Source organism: Montipora capricornis, chromosome 4 (genome assembly GCF_036669925.1).
Source record: "Montipora capricornis isolate CH-2021 chromosome 4, ASM3666992v2, whole genome shotgun sequence".
Taxonomy (NCBI): Eukaryota; Metazoa; Cnidaria; class Anthozoa; order Scleractinia; family Acroporidae; genus Montipora; species Montipora capricornis.
In genome coordinates this window covers 51264430-51274429 of record NC_090886.1, presented here as the reverse complement: position 1 = coordinate 51274429, position 10000 = coordinate 51264430, and positions in this window count along the sequence as shown.

The window sequence follows — 10000 nt, the reverse complement described above, 5'->3', positions numbered from 1 at the left end:
TTTACCGCCAGAATATTGGTATCTTCGGATGCCAAATATCACCTCAATTAATCATCATGCTTAAGTAAAGTCAAGTCTCTGTTACGAGCCTAGAAAGGCCCATCAGGCCGGCGCTTATCTCCGGTTTCTTAAGTAGACTGGCTATAATATTTACGGCAGTCATCTTAAAACCCCTAATGTTAGAAAAGCCAAGAGTGGGAGAATCAGAGATTTGATTTTCCTCCATTTTCCGTGACGGGATCACCGGTAACATTTCTATCAGAATAATAATAGATTGTACAGTTTCTGTAGGACCCTGGCTGGGATGAAATTGATTGAGACCGTTAGCATTTGCTGCAAGCAGAATTGTCAAATGTTCATGCAGATCGAGGAAAGGAAAGGAAAGGAACTTTATTTAAGTACCAAAGTGTTCTAGCGGTGGAGCACTTATTGGGGACACTGTAAACTGAAATCAACAAATTAACGCAATTCGGTGTGAGTGATTCGAGTTCGATCAGGGGCACCCAACGAATCTGTTCCTTACATTATCTGTTCCCCAGAGGAATCTTGCTGGCTAGCAAAAATACAGGTATTTCGATGAGCTGGCTGGGAAATTTTGTTATTGATAGAGGTTTTGCCTGGGAATTACTGAATTTTTCTAGCATTTCAACCCGAGCTGGATGTAGAAACTCTGAAGACTGAGGACGACTAAAAAAAAAAAAAAAAAAGAACCCTTTCCCTCTCCCAGAGAATAGTCACAAACATACGACGGCTGGTCAGAGTGATTGCGCTTGCGGAAAAAACCTGTTTTGTCCCGGCTTTGTCGCTTTTGTTCGGTCGTTTTGGATGGAGGGATTTGAAAGCGCGCGGAATTCCTGGCTGGGAAATAAATTTGATCCGCTGGCTGAGAAACCAACCAATTTTATCTAGCTGGCTGGGAATTTCCTTGTGTGTCTTGCTGGGAAAAAGGAACAGATAATGTTTTCCCAGCAACACTGAAAAACACCTGAAAATGCCTTAATAACATTTATTTTCATTAACTGGGGTATAATAATACATTTTACAACAAATCGGTCGTTGGGTGCCCCTGTTCGATGTGAGTGATTTGAATTCGGTGTGAGTGACTCAAATTTGGTGTGAGTGATTTGAACTCGGTGTGAATGATTTATATTCGGTGTGCACTTCTCGGCCACCGTAAGTGTCTGTATCAACCTTCTAAAGCGCATTTAAAACCGCAAAGTAAATTAAATCGACTTTACGGTCGGTGGTCCAATTCGTTTTCCCACTTCGACTTTCCACTTCAAACTGACTCGTCGTACTACGAGTTTGAGACAAAAGGTATACAGCAAAGAAAACATCATTTTAATTGTGAAATCTACACAGCTTGTATGTATGTATCCCCCTAGTCATGGACTCCTGCTTAAATTGTCCATATAAGTGTGTTAATCACTTCTCTCTTTCGTCTAAAGATTTTTCTGCTTGAAACTGTACAAAATGAGGGGTGGTCCACAGGGGTAGTCCATGGATAGAGTCCATGAAGGGGTCCATTGACCGGGTCGACAGGGGTGGTCCATGTTTTGTATACGTCCCTTTTGAAAGGATTATTGGGCTTTTTGCGACTTTGAGTTTTCAAGATCACAACTAATTAATATTCATGAAAAAATTGGGACCAGACAAAAAAGTCCGGATAATCGAGGTTTTGTCATACTCGTTCCCAGATAGACTCCTTCTCGTATCTCGTGCCCAAGCCATGCGTGCAGTTTAGGTCGTATTTGAATTCTTTTGTCTTAAGCACAGCTGAAGATTACTTTGAAAATATTTGGAGAAAAGTGAAATTTCTGCCAGCTTTTTCTTCCATGTAAGTAGCCAGGTATCCTTTTTTTCTTTATTTTACACTATAATTTTGCTTCAGTAATCATATTATACTCCTGGTAAGTGTTATTTCCATTTTTGCTTGATTGGCTTTGCAGTTTTGGTGGCGTTAGTCTGTCCTTGGTTTTGGTGCTTTTTTTTTTCCTGCTGAGTTTCCGCTAGTTCTTTTCTTTTCCCTTTCTTGACTCGGCACGAGCGGGGTCGGGTGGAGGTCCGGCGCTGGACTAGAAACCCCCTTGCTCGGTTGCGCTCTACCCCTGAAGATTCGCAGCCATTTACGAGCCTAATTATGGTGTCGCAGTCAGCTTTTCCTTGCCTTCGGGTTGTTTTGATTTGCCTCATTTAATTGTTTCATTTTGCATGGGATTTCTTTGGGTTTTGGAGTTGCCCTTTCCTGTTTTTCTTACGAACGAAGGTTTCTTGTAGTGATTTTTGCTTATTTATTATTCTTATTTTTTGAGAACGAATAATTATCATGTTCAAATATTTGCTTATCCCTCTTGCTTGATTTAGTTTCTTGTACATGTACCATCTGGCTGTTTTCTGAAATTAAAGTTTTTATTTTCGCACAGAGTTTGGATTGTTTTGTTTTGCTAACTCCACTGTTGAGAGTTTGCTTTGTGAATTTCGCTTACTCATTTTACAGACTGACTTTTGGGTATGATTTTCCCTCAACTCACCATCCACACACACAATATTTTCCCCCCACTTACCCGCTTTACTAGAGATTATTATTTCATTAGTGGAGAGAAACTGCTTCATGTAGGGGGATTCTTGCTGCAGCACCATAATTATGCCACAAAGGTTGCTAGTCTACTGCTGTTTTTATTTTTTTACTTTAAACAATTACCAGACAGCGTCATATGTGGGTTGCGTTTGTTTGTTCTCTACTCTGCACTGAGAGGTTTTTCTCCGGGTGCTCTCCTCAAAAACCAACATTTGACTTGATTTGTACTAATTGTTAATTTCAGTTGACAGTGTCACCAATTAGTGCTCCAGCGGTAGAACGATTACAACCTTATAAAGTTCCTTTCCTTTCCTTTTCCTTTTTTGCAACTGAGTTGATACCGTTAATTGGCCACCGCAAAGAAATTTGAAAGCCGACGTTTGGAGCGGTAGCCCTTCGTCAGACGCTTTTCGCTCTGACGACCGTCAGCTTGCAAAGTTCTTTTCGGTGGCCAATTAACCAAATCAACTGATTTGGTAACTCATTTCTGTGTTTTATACTTCCACACCGACGCAGCAACGTAGTTTCGTTAGAAAGTAAACCTCTTTATCCAGTATCAAATTGTAGTCTCACTGGATTTGCTTATCATGGCTAAGACCTATCGAACTAACAATCTATCGAAAACATTTAAACTTCCTTTATAAAACCAATTAATGATTCATGATAGGAAAACGAAAGAAATGTTTTATGAATCAATATCTGTATGTCTGATACAAATTTCTCTTCATTTACATAAACGTTTCTTTCGATTTTCCGTGTTAAATTGTCTTGAATACCTGGAAGCACTTGTTGGGGGACTGATGAGAAATTGGGGGGTCCCCCAAAAGAATTAGCGGTAAAGGAGGGTGTTGAAAAACGTAAACACTCACAAGGGGGGTACCTTAAATAATGAAAACAGGAATTGTCATTAGCCACTGTAGACGCAAGTAAACAAAATATAATATTCGAGAGTGTAATTAACAAAGTGATGTCAGTTTTTCATGCGTCTGTCCTGTTATTCATCATGAATTGCGTCATAACATTGTCAAATTAGCTGTGGATCCACGAGGCGATAGCCTCAATAACAGGACAGACGCATGAAAAACTGACATCAATTTGTTTTTGAGAATAACAAAAAGGCAGAGGGGTCAAAATTAAGTCAAAACACGAGAAGAAAGCGAGACAAAAATGCGAGAAATTTCAACCTGACGCGAGCAATATCGCGTCCTTATCGCATAAATTATAAATGTATGCGTCTGTCCGCTTATTGACACTAGTAAAGATTAGCCAATACGCGCACGAAAATTTTTGCAGTCATTGTAAAAAATGGGTTTGACAGGCCGACCTGACTCCATTGTACGTAGCCTCCCACGCAGACACTCATATGGGAATCGTCACGCGTTCCTCCCCCACGAGCGTCTGCCGTGGGAACGAGCCGGAATCTACGTGGACCAATCACAACGGACTTATAGATTCTGGAAATGCACTTTAGACCCTGAGAAAACTGCAAGAAGACGGGCTTCGAGTGTTGGGCATTTAAAATCGCTGACTTAAATTCTCATCCAAGAGAAACTGGAGCGTATAAATTTCATGCTTTGGCTTCGATGTTTGCGGCTCTTCTTAGAATGAGAAAGGTAGAATTCGTATGGTTGAAACATTTTGCTCCCGTGCGATTCAAACATATTTGTGGCGTTCGCTTGAGATTGATATCATATTTACATTAATTTCCGTGCTATTTCAGTGGAGTCGTTTCTTTTGAATAACCCCATTTCTTGTAGTCCTTCGGTTGAACTGAGTTAAGGTTTGCTTTATTTTTCAAATCGAAGAAACACTGAGTACGAACGATCGGTTCGCAACAGAAAAACATCAACGATCATCGCCAAAAGCAGCCTGAAAATTTCAAGCTTAAACGTAATGGATTTCTTTCAAGCTATCTATTCGCTACTGTCCTAGTTGCGTTCATTGCACTTGAAGGTAATGGTTCTCGTGCAGTTCAAATCAACTACGCAGTTCAAATACACTCGCACTGCTTTAATATTTGTATTCGTATTTATATATTTTCCACGGCGTTTTCAATTTTACTAGTATATGAAACGACACCATACCCTTGCTAAGTACTCACATTTTGACTCGCGAGAGTGCAAATGCATACCCCACCGACTGAAACAAAATTAATGTTTCTGAGGAATATTTTGGAAAGGCTTTGGGTGCTTACCATTTAGCCAAATAATCCGGATGGAATGATCGTTGCATAAAGGTAAGCGATTTTCCGAATTTCATGACCAACCGGATGAGAATGGCGCTTACCATTTACTACCCGACATTCCATTCCGCATACTAATTTACCCGATCTTGTGAGAAAGGGCCTGGAAACGGAACGATTCTCGCAAATGGTAAGGGTATTTCCCGAATTCCATTCCGAACGGAAAAAAAGGACTAACGGTACCTCTGGAAGTTTTCCACAATTTCCGAAAGCATTTTCGGTTAGCCCGAGAAACGGCCTCGGAAAGGGAGCGCGTAGGGTCTTGTTCAGCCATCACCGGACTCGCCTCGGAAGAAAAGAACTCCCACTGTTTTAACGCGCTATTTGCAAATAATAAATTTACACTAGGCGAGATGAAACTTCATTATTTATAAATAATAGATGTACCCTCCGGGTCAACTAATAGATTTACACCCCAGGTCATCTTCATTGTTTCATTCACAAATTTGATCTATATAATTTGTTTACAAACGTCGCCCCATACGCTTGGGAGGAAAAGTCAGCATCCCCCACCCCCCCCCCCCCCCCATGGAAGGCGTTTTTTTGTAATGTCAAGAAGGACCCCGTCGGCCCGTCGGCATCTGGAATTTCTGCTCCAGTAGAGGGGGTCGGATTCAGGAGTCTTTGTTCTATTAAAAATCGGGCCTGTTGGAATCAAGCTTCAGAGCAGAAGGGGCCCGTCGGAATCTAACTTCAGAGGTAAAAGAGACCCGTCAGAATTTGATTTCAGAGGAAAAGGAATCTGTCGGAAAAATGCCTTCGACCGTTGATAACAAAACGATCCTTACTGGGGTAGCAGACCGTCGTTTGTCAACCGCAAATTTCTTTATTTTCCTGAGTCTCCCGATACGACTGCATTGTCTCAGTCGTCCAGTCACAGTCACGCCTCCTTCGTGTTGACAAACTTTAAAAACACATTCGCAAAGCGTTGAAAGATGCGAGAATGGAAGCCAAACTGAGGAGAATAACTAAATTCTTAGATGTAAGTCGTGGTAATTTTGCGCATTCATGACGCTTTTAGCAGTTAATATATAGGACTTTGTACGAAGAAGGCTGTTTGTGATCGTAACTGTATTTATCAAGCCTTCAAGGAAATAACATTAATAGCTTCTTTTATACCAGAGACGCATAATCCGTCCGGACGAATTATGCTTCTCTCATGTTATCAGTCTAGTGTAGAGACGGGACAAACTATATGAGACGCATAATTCGTCTGGACGAAGTACCAGTTTCGACTCTAGTATAAAAACGGCCATTATGCAAATAAACTTTTTTCCCGTAGTTTGTCAACCGAAATTTTTTTAATTCCCCTGGGTCTCCTGACACGACTGCTTTCTCTAAAGCCTAGTTTTCATAAGTCGGGAAAATCCTAGACAGTCAGAGATTTCGAAGTTTCCCGACGTCCCAGATTTTGCCGACATATCGGAAGATCGACAGACGCTTGTCCCAGATTCTCCCAATGGTGACTTTGGCGGGAAATGGAACGTGCGCCAAAAATTTAGAGGATTGGTAACCATCGCCGAAGTCCCTGAAAGTGCAAATTTGAGTTTTCATATGTTGTAAATGATCGCCGACGATAGCAAAAATCTGGGACACGTCGGGAAAATAGAAACGCTTTCTATCTTCCCGATTCGTCCCCGACCATCCCAAATTATCGAGGATGTCTACGATTTATGGTTTTCATTAGTCGGCAACGTCTGGGACGATCGGGAAACTGAGAAATCCCCGATCGTCTGGGATTTTCCCGACATATGAAAACCAGGCTTAAGATGCTAATAATTAAATTTCACTGGCTTCAGTAAATCCAGCCACAAAATATTCGTATCACAATATCCTAAAAGAACAAAGTTTATTGTTAATTCCTTGAAGTCTTGATATTTACCGTTACGATCGCGAACAGCCTTCTACGTACAAAGTCCTATATATTTATTAACTAATAAATGCGGCATGAATGCGCAAAATTACCACGACTTACATCTAAGAATTTAGTAATTCTCCTCAGTTTGCCTTTCATGCTCGCATCTTTCAACTCTTCGCATGTGTTTTTAAAGTTTGTCAACACGAAGGAGGCGTGACTGTGATTGGACGACTGACACAATGCAGTTCATGTCGGGAGACAAAGTTTCGGTCTGCTACCCCGGTAAGGCCCAGTTTGTTATCAACGATCGAAGCGGTGGCCACTTTGGTGATAAAGCGCATTATTTCGAAAGCTGTTTGCTTGCAATATTACCGCCAGAGATCGCTCTCAGGACTACTATTGCGTTAATGGTGGATTGAGATGAAAGTTCAATCTTTGTCAATTGATTCTGATGTGGAATTGTGACCGTGGGAACATTTTATCCAGGAATACTCGACTCAAATTGGCGGCTCCTGAGAATTTAGTCTCTATGGTCTCCAGCCTTGGGATTATATTATACGGTTGACAACCGAGAAATTGAGAAATGGCTCAAATCGCGTTGGATTTGGAAAATAACCACACGGGAAGGAAGCTACCGACAATTGCAATAAGGTTAGGCTTTTTAATCGAGAATTTTTCCATATAATTATCTTCTTAAGCCTTTCAGTCATCGGGATTCCCATACAACTCCTTGTATTTTTGTGGGCCATGGTAACACTGAGCTTGGGGTGTCTGTGCTTGCGTTTATGCTTGCGTTCGCTTGCGTAGTGTGAAAAGGAAATGCAGCATAAGCACAAGGAAATTTCCCGCGTCTGAGCATTTGACCGGTTGCCGTGGTTGATTTTAATGCTTATGTCGACGTTCGTTTTCTCTTGCATAAGCTGCTTATGCTTGTGCTTTTGAAAACCAGGCTTGAATGTTGTCAATGGGAGTTATCAGCCAATATTGTCACTCAACACAAATGTCACGCTGGGAATCGTCTAGTGAAATGACTGTCACGACCCACAACCCACGACTGGGTACCCACGACCCACGTCCATTAGCCGCTCCCCCTTTAGAACGAATGACTCTTCAACACAGTATCACGTAACAGCAATGTTATGGTACCATATGAAACACCGATTATTTCCAAACAAAATGTTGTCATTATTGTGATGTAATAAGTTAACTTGGCAACGGGAAAGCTTAGCAAAAACACCCTATATCTTGGATTTAGTTGTTTACATCTCAAAAACGATCTCGGTGACCCTCCTTTTTTTTCGCTGAAAAGTGATTAGAAGGGCAAGATGAAACTTTCTGCAAAGTTTAAAAAAATTACTTCTGTACTGCAGAATCAGAGCCACCTTAAAAAAATCACAGAATTAAGGTGACTCTGAATCCGCTGTATAGATTTTTTTTTAATTTTTCAGGACGTTTCATCTTTGCCTTCTGATTGCTTTTCAAAAATTAAAAAATGGGGTCACCGAGTTCGTTTCTGAGATGTGAGCAACTAATGACAAAATAAAGGGTGTTTGTTTTTGCAGGGCTTGACCATTGCCACAGTGACATATTACGTCACAATAATGATGACTGCATCTTGTTCAACCTCTACCCCAGAGCTCTTCTGTTGACTGAGGGAGAGAAGAGCTCAGGGAAACCCTGAAACAAAGTATCTTCTCATTGGTTTTCGTGAAGAACAATCAAAAGCGTCTCTAATTGGTGCATTCATATTCGCACGAGGAGTGAGCAGGCGCCGTAAGGTTCAAATAGTCAATTTTTGGCTATAAAAACCCTACGGCGCATGTTCTCCGACATAGAGTTTCCCAGAGCCTTGGGTCGATCCGCGATCCGAGGCTGTGGTGAGGAGAATGCATCTTGTTCAGCAATAATTGGTGTTTCTTATGGTACCTTAATATTGCTAATACATAATACAGCGTTGCAGTGCCGAGTTGTTGCAGGGACGGGGGGGCTGGGGGGCTCCACCTAATTTCAAGCAAAAAATAAGAATTTTAAAATGAATTGAATAATAAAAATAATCAAGAAACCCATAAAACATAAAAAAAGAAAACTAAGCATTAAGACAAACTGAGTTAAGGCCGGGAATATACGTAAGGCTGGGATATATGTCTTAATTATATATATCAAGTATCAAACAAATAAGAAGTAAAACATCTGTCATTTTATGTTTGTTCAACGTTTATGTTTTTGATATCTCGTCGAGACTGCTGAAAGTAGCATTTCCGAGCTTCAAGATTTCAAAATTTTCTGGCCGAACATTGCCCCAGAACCCCCTACAAGTTAGCGTCTTAGGCGCTTGCTTGATAGCCTCCCCCAATACAAATACGCTCCGCCGTCCCTGCGCTGTGGGTAATTATTCCAATTCCGAAGTTATGTATAAAGTTCACCAATATCCTTTTCAACAAAAGATTCTTCCCATCCTCATTACTAGCATTACAATAATTGGTTCTTAGCTTTATCAAATTACCCCGAAATAACTCAACTTATTAAATTCTCAACCTCGGATAATGAATTTCGCGTGCTCTGATTGGTTCACTCACTCAGTATACCTTAGTTTGATCTTATATGGTAAATGGTTGCATGCGCTAAGCGTTGCTAAGCTAAAAACTTTTTCGCCGGAAAGCGAAATTTCTCTCTGAATAAAGCCAAAAGTGGAAAAAAAACTTTTTTCTAGAAACTTTGGATCAATTCCGACGTTTAGAAGTACGCAAAACGGAAAGAAATGTTCTTGTGATCAGCCTACGTCTGTCTGACCACAAGGTTTTGCACAACATCGCATCTTCATCAAGTTTTTTCGATTTCGCTCGGATTTTCTCTCTTTTTTCGCTCGTATTTTGTACTTCCAAATTTTTGGAGTTTAAGGAATTTAATAAAACATTTATTCCATTCGCGCTCGTTGGATATGAAACTGGTTATAACCAACTCGGCGCTACGCGCCTCGTTGGCTATTTAGCATCTCATATCCAACGCGCGCTCATGCAATAATTGTTAATTATTTTGCCAAGTCTGTCTACATTACCAATTTAACAAAGAGAGATATCACTTGGATTTGCAACAATTTTACGTTTCAGTCAGTTTATCCAAATATCATTGACACCGGAAACGAAAAAGACACCGATACTTTAAAAGGGCACAAAACTGAAAAACGGAATTGTCGAAGCAGTCAAACAAACGAAAATGACATAAATCCACGGAGTTTAAGACTTCGTTACCGGTTACACGTGCCCAACGCGGAAAAGGGCAGAGTTTCGCTTTGACGTTTCAGGTTTTAGGGCGTATGGCTTAT